The sequence below is a fragment of the Alligator sinensis genome, unplaced genomic scaffold, assembly GCF_000455745.1.
Source record: "Alligator sinensis unplaced genomic scaffold, ASM45574v1 scaffold173_2, whole genome shotgun sequence".
NCBI classification, from domain to species: Eukaryota; Metazoa; Chordata; order Crocodylia; family Alligatoridae; genus Alligator; species Alligator sinensis.
In genome coordinates this window covers 763,807-776,172 of record NW_005842720.1, presented here as the reverse complement: position 1 = coordinate 776,172, position 12,366 = coordinate 763,807, and the positions used below count along the sequence as shown (strand labels likewise).

The 12,366-nt window shown below is 45.9% G+C and overlaps 1 long non-coding RNA gene across 1 annotated transcript in view; it reads left to right on the top strand.

The window, feature by feature from the left end:
* LOC112552016 overlaps positions 1-8,209 on the top strand; it is a 38,740-nt gene extending 30,531 nt beyond the window's left edge. The window contains exons 2-3 of the long non-coding RNA XR_003096375.1: positions 2,630-2,761; positions 8,084-8,209. This is a non-coding gene — a long non-coding RNA (uncharacterized LOC112552016). The remainder of the gene's footprint in view (positions 1-2,629; positions 2,762-8,083) is intronic.
* Positions 8,210-12,366: the final 4,157 nt, after the last annotated feature.

Genomic DNA, 12,366 nt, shown 5'->3' with positions numbered 1-12,366 from the left:
TTTCTTCTGTACTGCAGCAGTTCTTCACGTGGTATCCAGGTGGCTCTTTCAAACGTGCAGTCTATCTCTGGAGGCGTGTCCTTGTTGGGTAAAAGCCTTTTTAAGATTGGTGAGGTGGCGATCCCGGGTGTTCTCTTCAGTACCTCATCACCAGAAGCAAAACTTCTTCAAGCCCAGAGCACACCAAAAGGATCCAGAGCGTGCCATGACAAGAAATGCAAAACCTGCCAACACATCTCCACCACCCCCACTATTACTACACCTCACAACAGAGCCATCAGCATCCCAGGATCTTACAGCTGCACCTCCAGAAATGTAATATACCTCATCCAATGCACCAAATGCCCTGATGGAAAATATGTAGGAGAGACCAAACAACAACTGCACACCAGAATGAATGCACACCGGAAATCTATCAAAGACAAAAATACCCAATTACCGGTGGGGGCACATTTCTCACAGGAGGGCCACTCTCTCTCCAATCTCTCAGTCCTGATCCTCAAGGGAAACTTACACAACACTTCCCAGAGACGAGCCTATGAACTCCATGTCATCAACCTCCTGGATACTAGAGATCATGGACTAAATATAGACATTGGATTTTTGACACATTATAATGTGCCTGGCAACTGACTCCCCAGCCCAGCCCCTGGCTTCTTTACTTTTCATTCCATCCAGGAAGAGCACACACCAACTGCTGAAACTTCCTTAGCCTGATGAAGGGTTTTGGAACCCGAAAGCTTGCTTAATAACTATTCTCCAACTATTTGGGTTGGTCTAATAAAAGATATCAAATTCACCCAAGGAACCTTGTCTGCCTACCTAAGTGATAACCATTATCATCTGCAAGGCATGGATGTGACTGTAGGGGAGGTCGGAAGCCACAACATTATCTCTTAAGGCAACAAGTGCATCAGAGCATGATCAGGCCAGGAGGGCCCCACCTAGAAACTAAAAGCAGGGCAGGTATCAGCAGGGTTTGGAGGAACCCACTGACTAAGCAGACAAGGGCTTGCTTCAGGACCTGGGGGCAGCCTCCCTTCTCATGAACCAGTATCTACATCAAGGTGTGGCAGGAAGGAGAAGAGGGAGGGTACCTAAGGAGTTCAAGCAGGACAGGAGCTACATGGCCACCAGGGGGCATCATGGTTGTTCCTGGGGCCCAGCACCTGTTACAACTCATGAGTCATGTGCAGGGCCCTAAGAACATTGCAATTTTGGACTGTGTGGAAATTTGCCCCCCACTGCAATTTTTAAGGGTTGTGAGCATAGTGAGGGCTAATGGGTCTTATCCCCCCCCAAATGCAGGGCAGCACAGAGGGCTGCAAGGCAGCCCAGACATGGGCTCTGGGAGGCTTCAGTGGCAGGGAGGGGCACACATAGACAGACATGGAGCCTGTACGCAGCCAGGATGGCAGCCAGAAGGTGTGCAGAACACTGCCCACCACAGCAGGTAAGTTAGAGAAGGGGAAGGGGAAGGGGCATGAGGGAGCAGATCACAGCTCCCACAGTGAGGGAGGGAGTGGGGCAGAAGCAGGGGCTGGGATAAGTGGGGCCCTGGGGCGGGTGGTGGGAGACTCAGAACCTGGGCAGCTTGTCCAGGGATACAGGGAGGCTCCTGCCACTGCTCGCACCTGAGGAGAGGCCCTGGGAGCACGTGCCCCTTGGATTTCTGTGTGGAGTGGAGGTGGGCTGCTGCTGTGGGCTGGATTTTGCACTCTGCTGCTAGTGCCTTGGGAGCCAGCTCTGGGAGACAGCAGCGGCAAGCACACGGCGTTGCACATGACAGCTGACTCCCAGGGCAGCAGCACACAGAGACCAGCCCAGAGCTGCAGCCTGCCTCTGCCCCATGCACAAACATGGGGAACACATGCTCCCTGGGCCTCTCCCAAGATGCACACAGTGGTGGGAGCCTCCCCACACTCTTAGATGAGCTGCCCAGGCTCTGTGCATCCCACCACCTGCCCCAGGGCCATATTCACCCCAGCTCCTGCCTTTGCTGCACTCCCTCCCTCACTGTGGGGGCCCTGATCTGTTCCCTCTTGCCCCTTCCCTTTCCCTAACATACCTGCTCTGCATGCCAACCGGCTGAAGTCCCGGCTGTGTGCAGGCTCCGTGTCTGTCTGCGCACAACCCCCCTGCCACTGCTGCAGCCACCCAGAGTCCTCGCCTGGGCTGCTCTGCAGCCCTCTGCACTGCCCCACATTTGGGGGAAAAGTAAGCTCCATTAGCCCTGGCCTTCTGCCGCCTATGGCTGTGTGCCTGCCTGCTGCGTGTGTGCAGGTAAAGTATCTTTTCTCATGGAATATTCATGGAAGTATTTGCCAACCCATTTACCAAGATCAATGGTAGTTCTGTGAATATTCTATGAAAAGGGATACTTTACCTGTGCATGTGCCATGAATCTTCAACAAGAAATCTGTGAATTTCTCAGGGCCCTAAATCATGTGCATGTTTAGAAGTCCTTTAACATTAACAAGGAAGTACAGAGAGCATAGATGGATTAAAAGAACTTCCTATAGGAAGAATATGCTGAGTCTCATTCCTGCACTTGGATCATAAAACTTTCCACTGAACCAATCAAATCTAGAGGAGGACTGCCATGCTTTCACAAGTGTTTCTCTTGCAGGATAGTCTGAGTTCTGTGCTGAGGACTGGATGAAAGTAGCAACACATCTTTTCTAGGAGGAGCCAGAGATCTGGAGTTGCATAACAGCAACATTTTTCCCCTGTGTAGAAGAGGAAAGTTCAAGCTGAAAAGGTAAGAAGCATAAATAAATACTCAAATACTCTTCTGCTGTTTTACTATGTAGCAGAACTCTCTACCTCTCCACCATATCCAAAGTGAGCTAGCCAAATAAATGGGAGTAAGGTGCCTAAGTGTGTTTGCACTAAAATGTTGAGAATACTACATGCCCTCAACTTGCAATCTCTTTTTTATTTATATCTTTATTTTCTAAATCTCTTTCCACTACCATATTATTGCTGTTTTGCTGTATCTCCAGCCACACACTAGTAATAGTATCCTTGTTTAGTTTACCACCTTTAATGCTAATCTGCAGATGGGCCAGGAGGGGGTGCTGCAATGCCAAGGGAGCCAGCACACTTTCCCTGGAGGCTTAACCTGCCACCCCCATGAGGCAGTTGGTTTCCAGTGACCTTGGGAAGGATTGCATCAAGATTTCTCTCAAAGCTTGTTATGAATTTTATAAGCATGACAAATTCTTAGAACAATTCTCTTCAGCACAGTTCTTTTAGACACAGTCATGAAGTTTGTCATTAGCAGCTCTTTTTCCACCTCCCTCGGAGTCTGGCACCGCCTCTCCTATCATCACATACTGTTCTGTGTTGCCCTTTGCCTGTACTTCCAATAGTGAAGGCAATGCACACAAAAAGGCACAGTCTTCCCCCCAGCATACAATGATTGTTGTGTTAGAGACAAAATAACTTCTGTCTCTTGTGTCTCTCATTTGAAATTGTCTTCCTTCTTTAGTGATATCATTGCATTTAATGGAGCAATAAGCCAGCCCCCATCAAACAAGGAGAGCAGTAGAGATTAATTATCTTACAAATATTTTGAAGAGTTGAGTAGTTCACCCATTTGTGCTGCTCCATTTCCCATGTTTTCCACTGAAAGAGCAAGCTGCTGTCTAAATTGATGACATCTTTTTCAGCTGAGACCAGCTTAATCTATTTTTGCATTCTTCAGAAGGGAGCTGTCCTTGTTATCTGTTCCTTGTAGGTTCTGCAGTTCTGTTGTAACAATGTTACTTTTCTAAAAATACAGCAATGGTAATATGCTGATAGCCAGAGCTGTTGGCTTGGCAGCATCAGAGAATGAACTTCTTTTCTATTTAAATGATTGGAATGGCAAGAGTGCTACACTAGTTGTTTAAGGGAGTGGTTTCAAAATGTGTTCTGCGGTGCATCAGCAGGGGTTCTGCAAAGAGATTTGGCGTAATGGCAGGGTGGGCTGGGAGGTGGTGAACCACCATTACTGTTCAATGACCACCTGGATCCATATCAGCTCATGCAGCTTGCAGAGCCAGGGGTAGGAGTTCTGCAGCAGAAGTGATATGAAAGGGTTTCAAAATTTTAGGACGTTTGAAAACCTTAAGGCATCTCTCAGTGGATATGAAGATGTAAATTTGAGCTTTGCTCTGGGCCTCTTCTGAAGGCTGCTCTCAGCTGTCAGTGGGTGACAGGTCATTTGAGTTGGGGAGTCAAAGCTGCCTGGATGTGCTAATGGCCACATTACTCTTGTTCGTGTTTTTTGGCTAAAGAAACCAAGTTGCTTTAACCATACTAACCTGCTGGGCTCAATTCTGACCTTCGACCCTTTTTGACAGGTCAGGTAATGATCAAACAAGCATATAAATTTAAAACATATTACACCATACTAGACCACCATCTATTCCAGTATTTTCAACAGTGGCAAATACCAGATGCTTTACAGCAAACTGTATCTCTCTCTTTCTGGAATATATATTTACAATACCATCTCTGGAAGCTAAATTTCTACACAGCTATCTCCTTACTTATGTCTGGCGAGACTGTCTGTGAAAGAAGAGAGTTGTTCCATCCTTGGCCTCTCTAGCTGAACATGCCCTTGATGGCACAGTTAAGATGGCAATATATGAAATGGAGACCTTTGCCTACTAAAACATAGATTGGGTCTCAACGTATTATTCTTTAGCTATACTGTCATGTGACTCCTGATCTTAAAACCAGGCCTCAAGTGCAAGAGTGGCTGGTCTTTCCAGGACACGCAGCTGGTGCATGTCACTGAGGGCTAGGAACAGCTTCTTTACCTGAGTGCAAATGTTTAGAAAACAAAAGGCGGGGGAATTAAAACAAAGGTATTTAGTCAGAAACAAATAACGTAATGCTTCAGGAGGCTACAGATACTCTTCCTAGCACTGCCTTAATTTTCTGATACTTATTTTCATTAAATCTTTTAAAAATAACAGAACAAAGACCAAGCTACCAAACCAGTCAGTTGAAAATCCTAAAGAAATCCAAGGAACAAACAAACAAAAAAACTCCCCAAAACTCCCAAAATGGAATTGAGAGAATAGATAGACATGGATCTGGAATTATCTTTTTCCTGTGTTTGATATTAGAGCAATGGTGGCCAGCGTACATCACCTAGCCTTCCTTCAGCTAGCCTTTTTGTGCAGCCCAGACCTGTAGGATTCAAGGGAAGACTACTCATGAATATGGAACACAAGAATACCCACAGTTATTCTAATGAATATCTAAAAAAAATAGAATTTTGGGAAGACTATAAGCACTAGTTTAGAGCAAAGTCTAACATCTGGGGGCTGGGAGGGGACAATATGCCTCATAGCTGTCTACTGCAGAATTTCTCTTTGAAGAAGTTGGTATCTACCATGATCAGAAGAAGGTTACTGGATGGATGAACTGCTGGGTTGATGCAGCATGGCAACTCCTATGGTCTAGAGCAGGGGTTGGCTAACCTTTTAGAAGCAGGAAACCAAATTAACATAGTTCATTCTGAAGGTAGGTGGCTACTCCCCTTGCAAGGATTGCACACAACCTAGCTGCTGCCCTACATCAGAAAATTGCCATCAGTGTTGTGGCATCAGGGATTGGATGACATTGCTTGGCAGGCCAGATCTGGTGTTTGGGCTATAGGTTACTGAACGTTGGTCTAGAAAGATTTTCAGAGAAAGAAGGATAGCAGTAATGCTGTGGCAGTAGCTGATACCTTCTTCTTCATGGGAAGACATGCATACATGTTCCATAAGGCAAGCTTTGGCTCTTGGTTTGCATCTTATTTTGTCATTACAAGCAATAACTGCTGTTCAGGTTTAAAGGGCACCATAATATCCCAGTAGCATTACTGAGGGAGGTGGGGGGGATGGCAACTAGAACAATAGCCCTGGGCACTGCCTTTTGTTTGGGGTGGGGAGGAAAGGGGAAAAAGCAAGAGCAGATGCTGCCACAATGTCAGCTGACTGCAGCTGCCTTGGGTTATTAATACTACACCCTTCTACACCTCTGGAATATCCTTTTATCTGAGCCATAAAAGATAAACCTGTTATGCAGTGGGTTCAGAGAGACCTAGATAAACTGGTGGATTGGACCAAAAGAAAGCTTGTGAGGTTCAATAAGGACAATTGCAAAGTCCTGCACTTATGACAAAACAATCTCATGCACCAGTACAGGCTGGGGACTGACTGGCTAAGCAGCAGTTCTGCAGCAAAGTGATGACTAGAAAATGGTATTTAGAGGTTTGCTTTTGGGAATTGGCTTGTAGCTAAAGTAGATATTGCTTTAGAACAGTGGTCCAGAGGTATGGCAAAGGTTAACTGATTTCTAAAAGCCTGTTTGTGACAAAGTTTCCTTCAAGGCCCACTGTGTCTGATACAGGCAAGCAGCAAGCAGACACACAGGCTGGGAAAGTGAAGGCATATATATTACATTATTCCATAACAGAGATAAGGGACACTGCAACATTGGCACCAGGTCACATGGCCCACTGCAGAGCCCTTGGGATTTCTGGTTTTGGTAAACAGATCAAATTAGGAGGACAACAGAAATAATCAAATTAGGATACATGCATGTGATAGATTTGTGAAACAAAGGATTATGCTGACAGGACAGAATGTAGGCAGTATAATGACCACAGTGAGACCAATCAGCAATGCCCAGAGATGAAGAATCATCAGAGGGGATAAAGAATGCAAAAGGAGGGATTTCAGATCAGCAAAGAGTCCCTGATAGAGGAACCTGAGGCTACCATGGACAGAGGGTACACCACCAGCCTGTTTTACCCACCCTACTGTGGATGAGGTGGGCTTGGCCTCTGCCCTCCCAGTTGCTGACACCTGACATGCAAGAGAGCACCTCAGAGTGAAGTTCACGTACTGGCTAGAGATACCTTGACCATGTGAACTCTGGGACTGGTAGATACAGAATGGTTTCCATTATTCTTATCTACTATCACTGTGTATCAATACATTTTGCCTATTATTGAATGGAGAGGTTGTGGTTGGTCTGAGGATTTGGGTCCACCTGAAACAAGGTATCTGGGTCATAAATCCAGTGCCAACACAAAGGACCTGGGGCTATAGTAGACAAGAAGTCGAATATGAGCCAACAGTGTGCTGTTGGTGTGAAGACAGTTAGTGGCATACTAGGCTGCATTAGTAGGAGCATTGCCAGCAGATTGAGGGAAATGATTATTCCCCTCTGGTCAGCACTGGTGAGACCACATATGGAGTAATGTGTCCAGTTTTGGGGGCTCCACTACAGAAAGGATGTGGACAAATTGGAGAGAGTCCAGTGGAGGGCAGTGAAAATGTTTAGGGGTTTGGGGCACATGACTTATGAAGACAGGCCTAGGGGGAAAAAACTGGGGTTATTTAGTTTGGAAAAGAGAAGACTGAGAGGGGATTTAATAGCAGGCTTCAACTACATAAAGGATGGTTCCAGAGGATGGAGCTAGACTGTTTTCAGTGGTGGCAGATGACAGAACAAGGAGCAATGGTCTCAATTCATAGCAAGGAAAGTTTAGGTTAGATATTAGGAAAAACTCTCACTGGGAGGGTAGTAAAGCATTGAAACAGGTTACCCGGAAAAGTAGTGGAATCTCCATTCTTGGAGGCTTTGGAACCCTGCTAGACAAAGTCTTGCCTGGGATGATCTAGTTGAGGACAGTCCTGCTTTGAGCAGGGGGTTGGACTAGATGACCTCCTGAGGTCCCTTCCATCCCTAATTTTCTATGATGCTATTATTCAATTTTTCCCCCACAGTTAGTAATTAGATCCTTCCTCCCTTCCCTTAGTCTGTAGCCTAGTTTTTCTAAACATATTATGGTTTGCACTATAGAAAGCCCTGAAAAAAATCTTCAAATAGGAGAAAAAACAATGTACCTCTTCAATCTATACCACGTTTCTGAATGCTTAGTAGATGTTAGTACTAAGAACTCTGTTTGGCTGGTGAATTTTGATTTTTAACTGTCATACTGCATTGGTGCCTGCATCAAATGCACAGATTTATTTTCCTGTATTATATAGATTGCAATAATTACTAATAATATCCCCATTTATCCTAGAACTGTGATTGCAGTAACTTCAACTTCTTCTTTCTGCAACATTTCTGCTATAAAATCTATAGATGGCACAAGTTTTACTTCTTTCTTCACCTGTACTATCTTATAAATAAAATTAATGATTCATCAAATTAAAGTTCTATCTGTTTTTGCTCTGTACATGCTGTGCCTATTTTTTTAATGTAAGCTTTTGCCTTTTGCTGTGTACATGCTGTGCATATTCTTTTAATGTAAGCCTTTGTCCTTGTGCTAATAAACCAGGCATATATTTCACTATACAATTAATATCTCCTTGCCAACCTGGGGTCATTGGTTGAAGTAAGAAAAATAAAGACCAACTCTTCTGTTTAATTTTAATAGGAGCTATGTTATTAACTTGAAAGGCATGGGTGAACTAAGGTCCCATCCCTAATTTGTAAATGCTAGACGAACAACATGCAGAGATTGCTAGAATCCAGATTACCCCACAAGCAGCTGCATGTTGTATTAGGTGTTTGGTGTTTGGACTGATTTCACCATGTAATAACCTTTGTTGGCCTACGTGCCCAGGTAGAAATAGCACAGCATGAGAAAGGATAATGACATGAGAATTAAGTATATTGAATTGATTGAGGTTATTGAGCTTATTCAGGAAGCTGATCTAATGTTTTATTGTAAGGGAATAAGAAAAGATCCCAATAACCTAGGAAATAATTATCAATTAGCAAAAGAAGCAGCAGTCATTAGAACCCCTTGAGGATTGTAGATACAGAGGAACTAGGTGTCCAGTCAACTCAAGTGCCAGGGCCAAGCATTCCAAGAAAGATTAAAATCCCAGGCACAAGCTCAGTGTCTGACCTAAGTTTTTCCCTGAAAAAGCAACAGCACATTTAGGAATAGTGGAAGCCTAAGCACAAGAAAAAGCTAAATACTATTTAAAAAAAAATAGATGATTCTGAAACTCACCTTCTTAGCACTAAAGAATAAAAGATATTCCTGAGTTGAAAATGTTACTTGATCAAAAAATGATGTTACAGCTAAACAAGGGTTTATTAGTCTATATTCATGAGTGTGACGTGTGGGGCTGAGTCTCAAGTCGGCTTTCCTGCCTGTCTACGTAGGGCAGTCCACCTAGTCTCACCTGCCATGACTTTGCTGTTCCCATAACTGGTAGTATAATGTGGAAGGCTGCCCATTACATGCCCCAATGCCAGGGTGTGCTAACCACGGCTCCATACCTTCCCTGGCCCATGCCCCGCAGATAGCATCCAAAATGTAATCATATCCCGACCCCTAACTCTGGCCTCTCTCATTGGGCTCCACACCCCTCACTCATACTGGGCTCCTTGCCCCCCACCCCGCCCCACAGTCAGGGCTCCTAGCCTCTGGGCTCCTTGCCTCTCACTAGGCTCCATGCCCTTTCCCAAACTCTGGGCTCCTTGCCCCTCATTCGCTCTGGGTACCCTGCCTCACTCTGGACCCCCTTGCTCCTGCCAACCTCCTTGCTGGGTTACCCACTAACCCACTAGGTTGTTGGGGCTTGGGTTATAAGGCACCCTCCCCTGCCTTTCACTGGCATGGTAACTTGCCTGGAATTTTTTGGGGGTTCCCTCACCACAGAGAGCCCCACCAGGCCACCAATCCCTGGCAGGGTGCAGTTTTAGGTAATGCCCAGGACCAATGAGGCTTCCTCCTTCCCCATAGCCTCACCCTCACCTCCAAGGTGTTCCTGGAGCAGCTCAGCCCAATGTTGCCTCCTTGGCTGCTCAACACAGACTGCTGCCTCTCTGGCCTGTGTTTGAAAATGGCCGCCCTAGTGAGGCACCTGGCAGCTGCCTGCTCCTGCCCTTAAAGTGACAGGCACCAAAGGTGCACTGCCACAATGAGACAGATCAAAAAGTCACTTGGAGTAGTACTTTGAGAATAAGGAAGCATCATGCCTCAGTGTGCCCCAACAGAACCTTTTGCAGGGTATTATGAAGCTACTGTCAAACTCCGTGAGGAGCCTATTGGCCCAAAATACAAAAAGATGTGCAAATCAAGAGAAAAGGTGCCTCACCTGTAGCATGTTCCAACCATTATGACATACACCTTTACAAAAAAAACAGCTTTGCCTGGGACTGATTTCAACAAGGATTGCATAGGTGTGCTGCTTAAATCTAAGTATCTCCTTAATAGTTTTACTCTTTATTAAGTTTCTGGAATGCCTCATTGCACCTAATAACACAACAGAAAGAACTGCAGCCATTCTTTAACAATATATTTTCAGGCCTGAAGGGCTCCAAGGACAGAGCTAGGACCTGAATCGAGGAGATGGTGGGCAGGGGTGGGGGGGGAGGGGGATGGAGGAAGAGCAGGCAGCTGCTGTGGCTCCCACTTCTCCTCCCCCTCCCCACCTTGTACTCAAATTGGAGATGAATGTTTTTTTTCCCCTCATGTTAAATGTGGGGGTGGGGAAACTTGCCTTGGATCCGAGTAAATGTGGTATCCCCTTTGAAATATGTTCTAAAATAATTCTTTACTCCTGAGGGCATTTGTTTTTTTGTGAGAGAGTTGCGTGAATGAGGTGTTTTCCTCTCGGACAACATTGTCAGGAGAAAGGTCAGCATTCCTTCTTGCCTGAGGCTGACCCAAAGAAGGGCAGAGGTTGAGACTTTGCTGCCTATCGCTCACCCCAGGTGCCCAGGAGAAGCCTGACAGAGATGATATGACCTAGTTCTAATGCACCAAAGACCATGTGACCTAAAGATGTAAACTATTGCTCCGGGCAACTTTGCTTTTACTTTTTGTGTTTTATTACAGGAGAGACACTTGATTTATTACTGATTTTCTTTACTGCTTATGGTATGAATGAGCATGTATATGTGCATTTGTATGTTTATTTATATGGTATTACATGTATGTGTAAATGTAAGGTATGTTATACCTTATATTGTGCTACATCATCATGGGTTGTAAAAGTGTGCTGTAGCTGTGTAGGCAGATAAGCAGCTGAGACAATGGCTACATGCAGCAGATCTAAGCTGCAGTGGGAAAGACCCAGCTGTCCATCAGCGCTAAAAGCGATATCTATGCAGGCTAGTGAGTCACCTGCCTCAGACAGGGCAGCACCCTGAGGTAGGTATACCAAACACCTTAAAGGGATGGGACCAGCAGCAGGGAGCTGGGCTCTCCAAGGAGAGTGACTTCATAAAAACTCCCGGGCAGATGCAGGAGCACTCTGTATGCAGAGAGCTGAGAGCCCCAGGAGATGAGGGCTGCTCAAGTGTTTATTTACCCAGCTGGGGAAGGTTTCACTTAAAAGTGGGAGATTGCTTTTATTCTGGTATAAACATTTACCCAATATGGGGACGTTTTTGTTAAAATGGTAGCTTGCCTTTTTGTTTCCAGTTTAACCAGAAGACCAGATGTGGCTAAAAGGGGTGAAGAGGAGACCACAGGGGTGCCTGAGAAGCACACTATTGAGCTCTGACAGGGGAAGGGGCATGAGCCACAGGAGTGCCTGAGGGCACAGAAGATCTTGAGTCTCCCAGGGCCAGGAACAAGACAGGAAGGTGGACTCCAAGAGGGTAAAAGCCTGAGCCAGGCAAGATAATACATGTATTAATAATGTATAGAGGTGGTCTGAGGCCAAGAGGGTCAGGGCTGGCAGCTGAGAAGAGCAATAGCAGAAAACTGAGGCCCGAAAAGGGTGATAGCAAGAGACAGGGGCCACAGGCCCAGAACAGGAGACCAGGGCTGGGGCCCAGGAGCTGGGGTCCAGGACCATGGGCCTTGTGCTAAGGGGGCCAAGCTAGAGGAACAGGACCAAGATTGAGAAGGCTGAAGCCCAACAAAGACTTTAAGATCAGAGGGGACAAATCTTGCAGTAGGGTAAGCTGCCCCACCAAGGTGATAACTGTCACGACCCAGTGATTTTTTGTGCCTTGGCACTATGGAATTTCCTGGCCACATGAGAGCTCCTTTGCACGGCAGAGTGTTCTGCTGCAATTGAGAGCCTGCGTGCAGGAGAGTTCCTGCCAATTTGCAGTTTCCTTTGCAGGATGCATTTCTTCTTTGCAGCACAGAGATGCACGGTGCAAAGAGTTCCCGCTATTCGGATGCAAATTTGTGCCCTGTTATTGGCCAGTGCTAAATTATTCACACGTGGTGGCTAGTAATTGGCTCGCTGGCCGTTTAAAATTCTGCGCGACTTCCGCCCAAGTCGAAGAGCTTTGAGCACGCTGCAGAGTGTCTCTGAAGTTATCTGACTTGCGGCTGCCGATCGATAGACTGATCACCTATCGATCTTTCTTCCCGTCACCGAG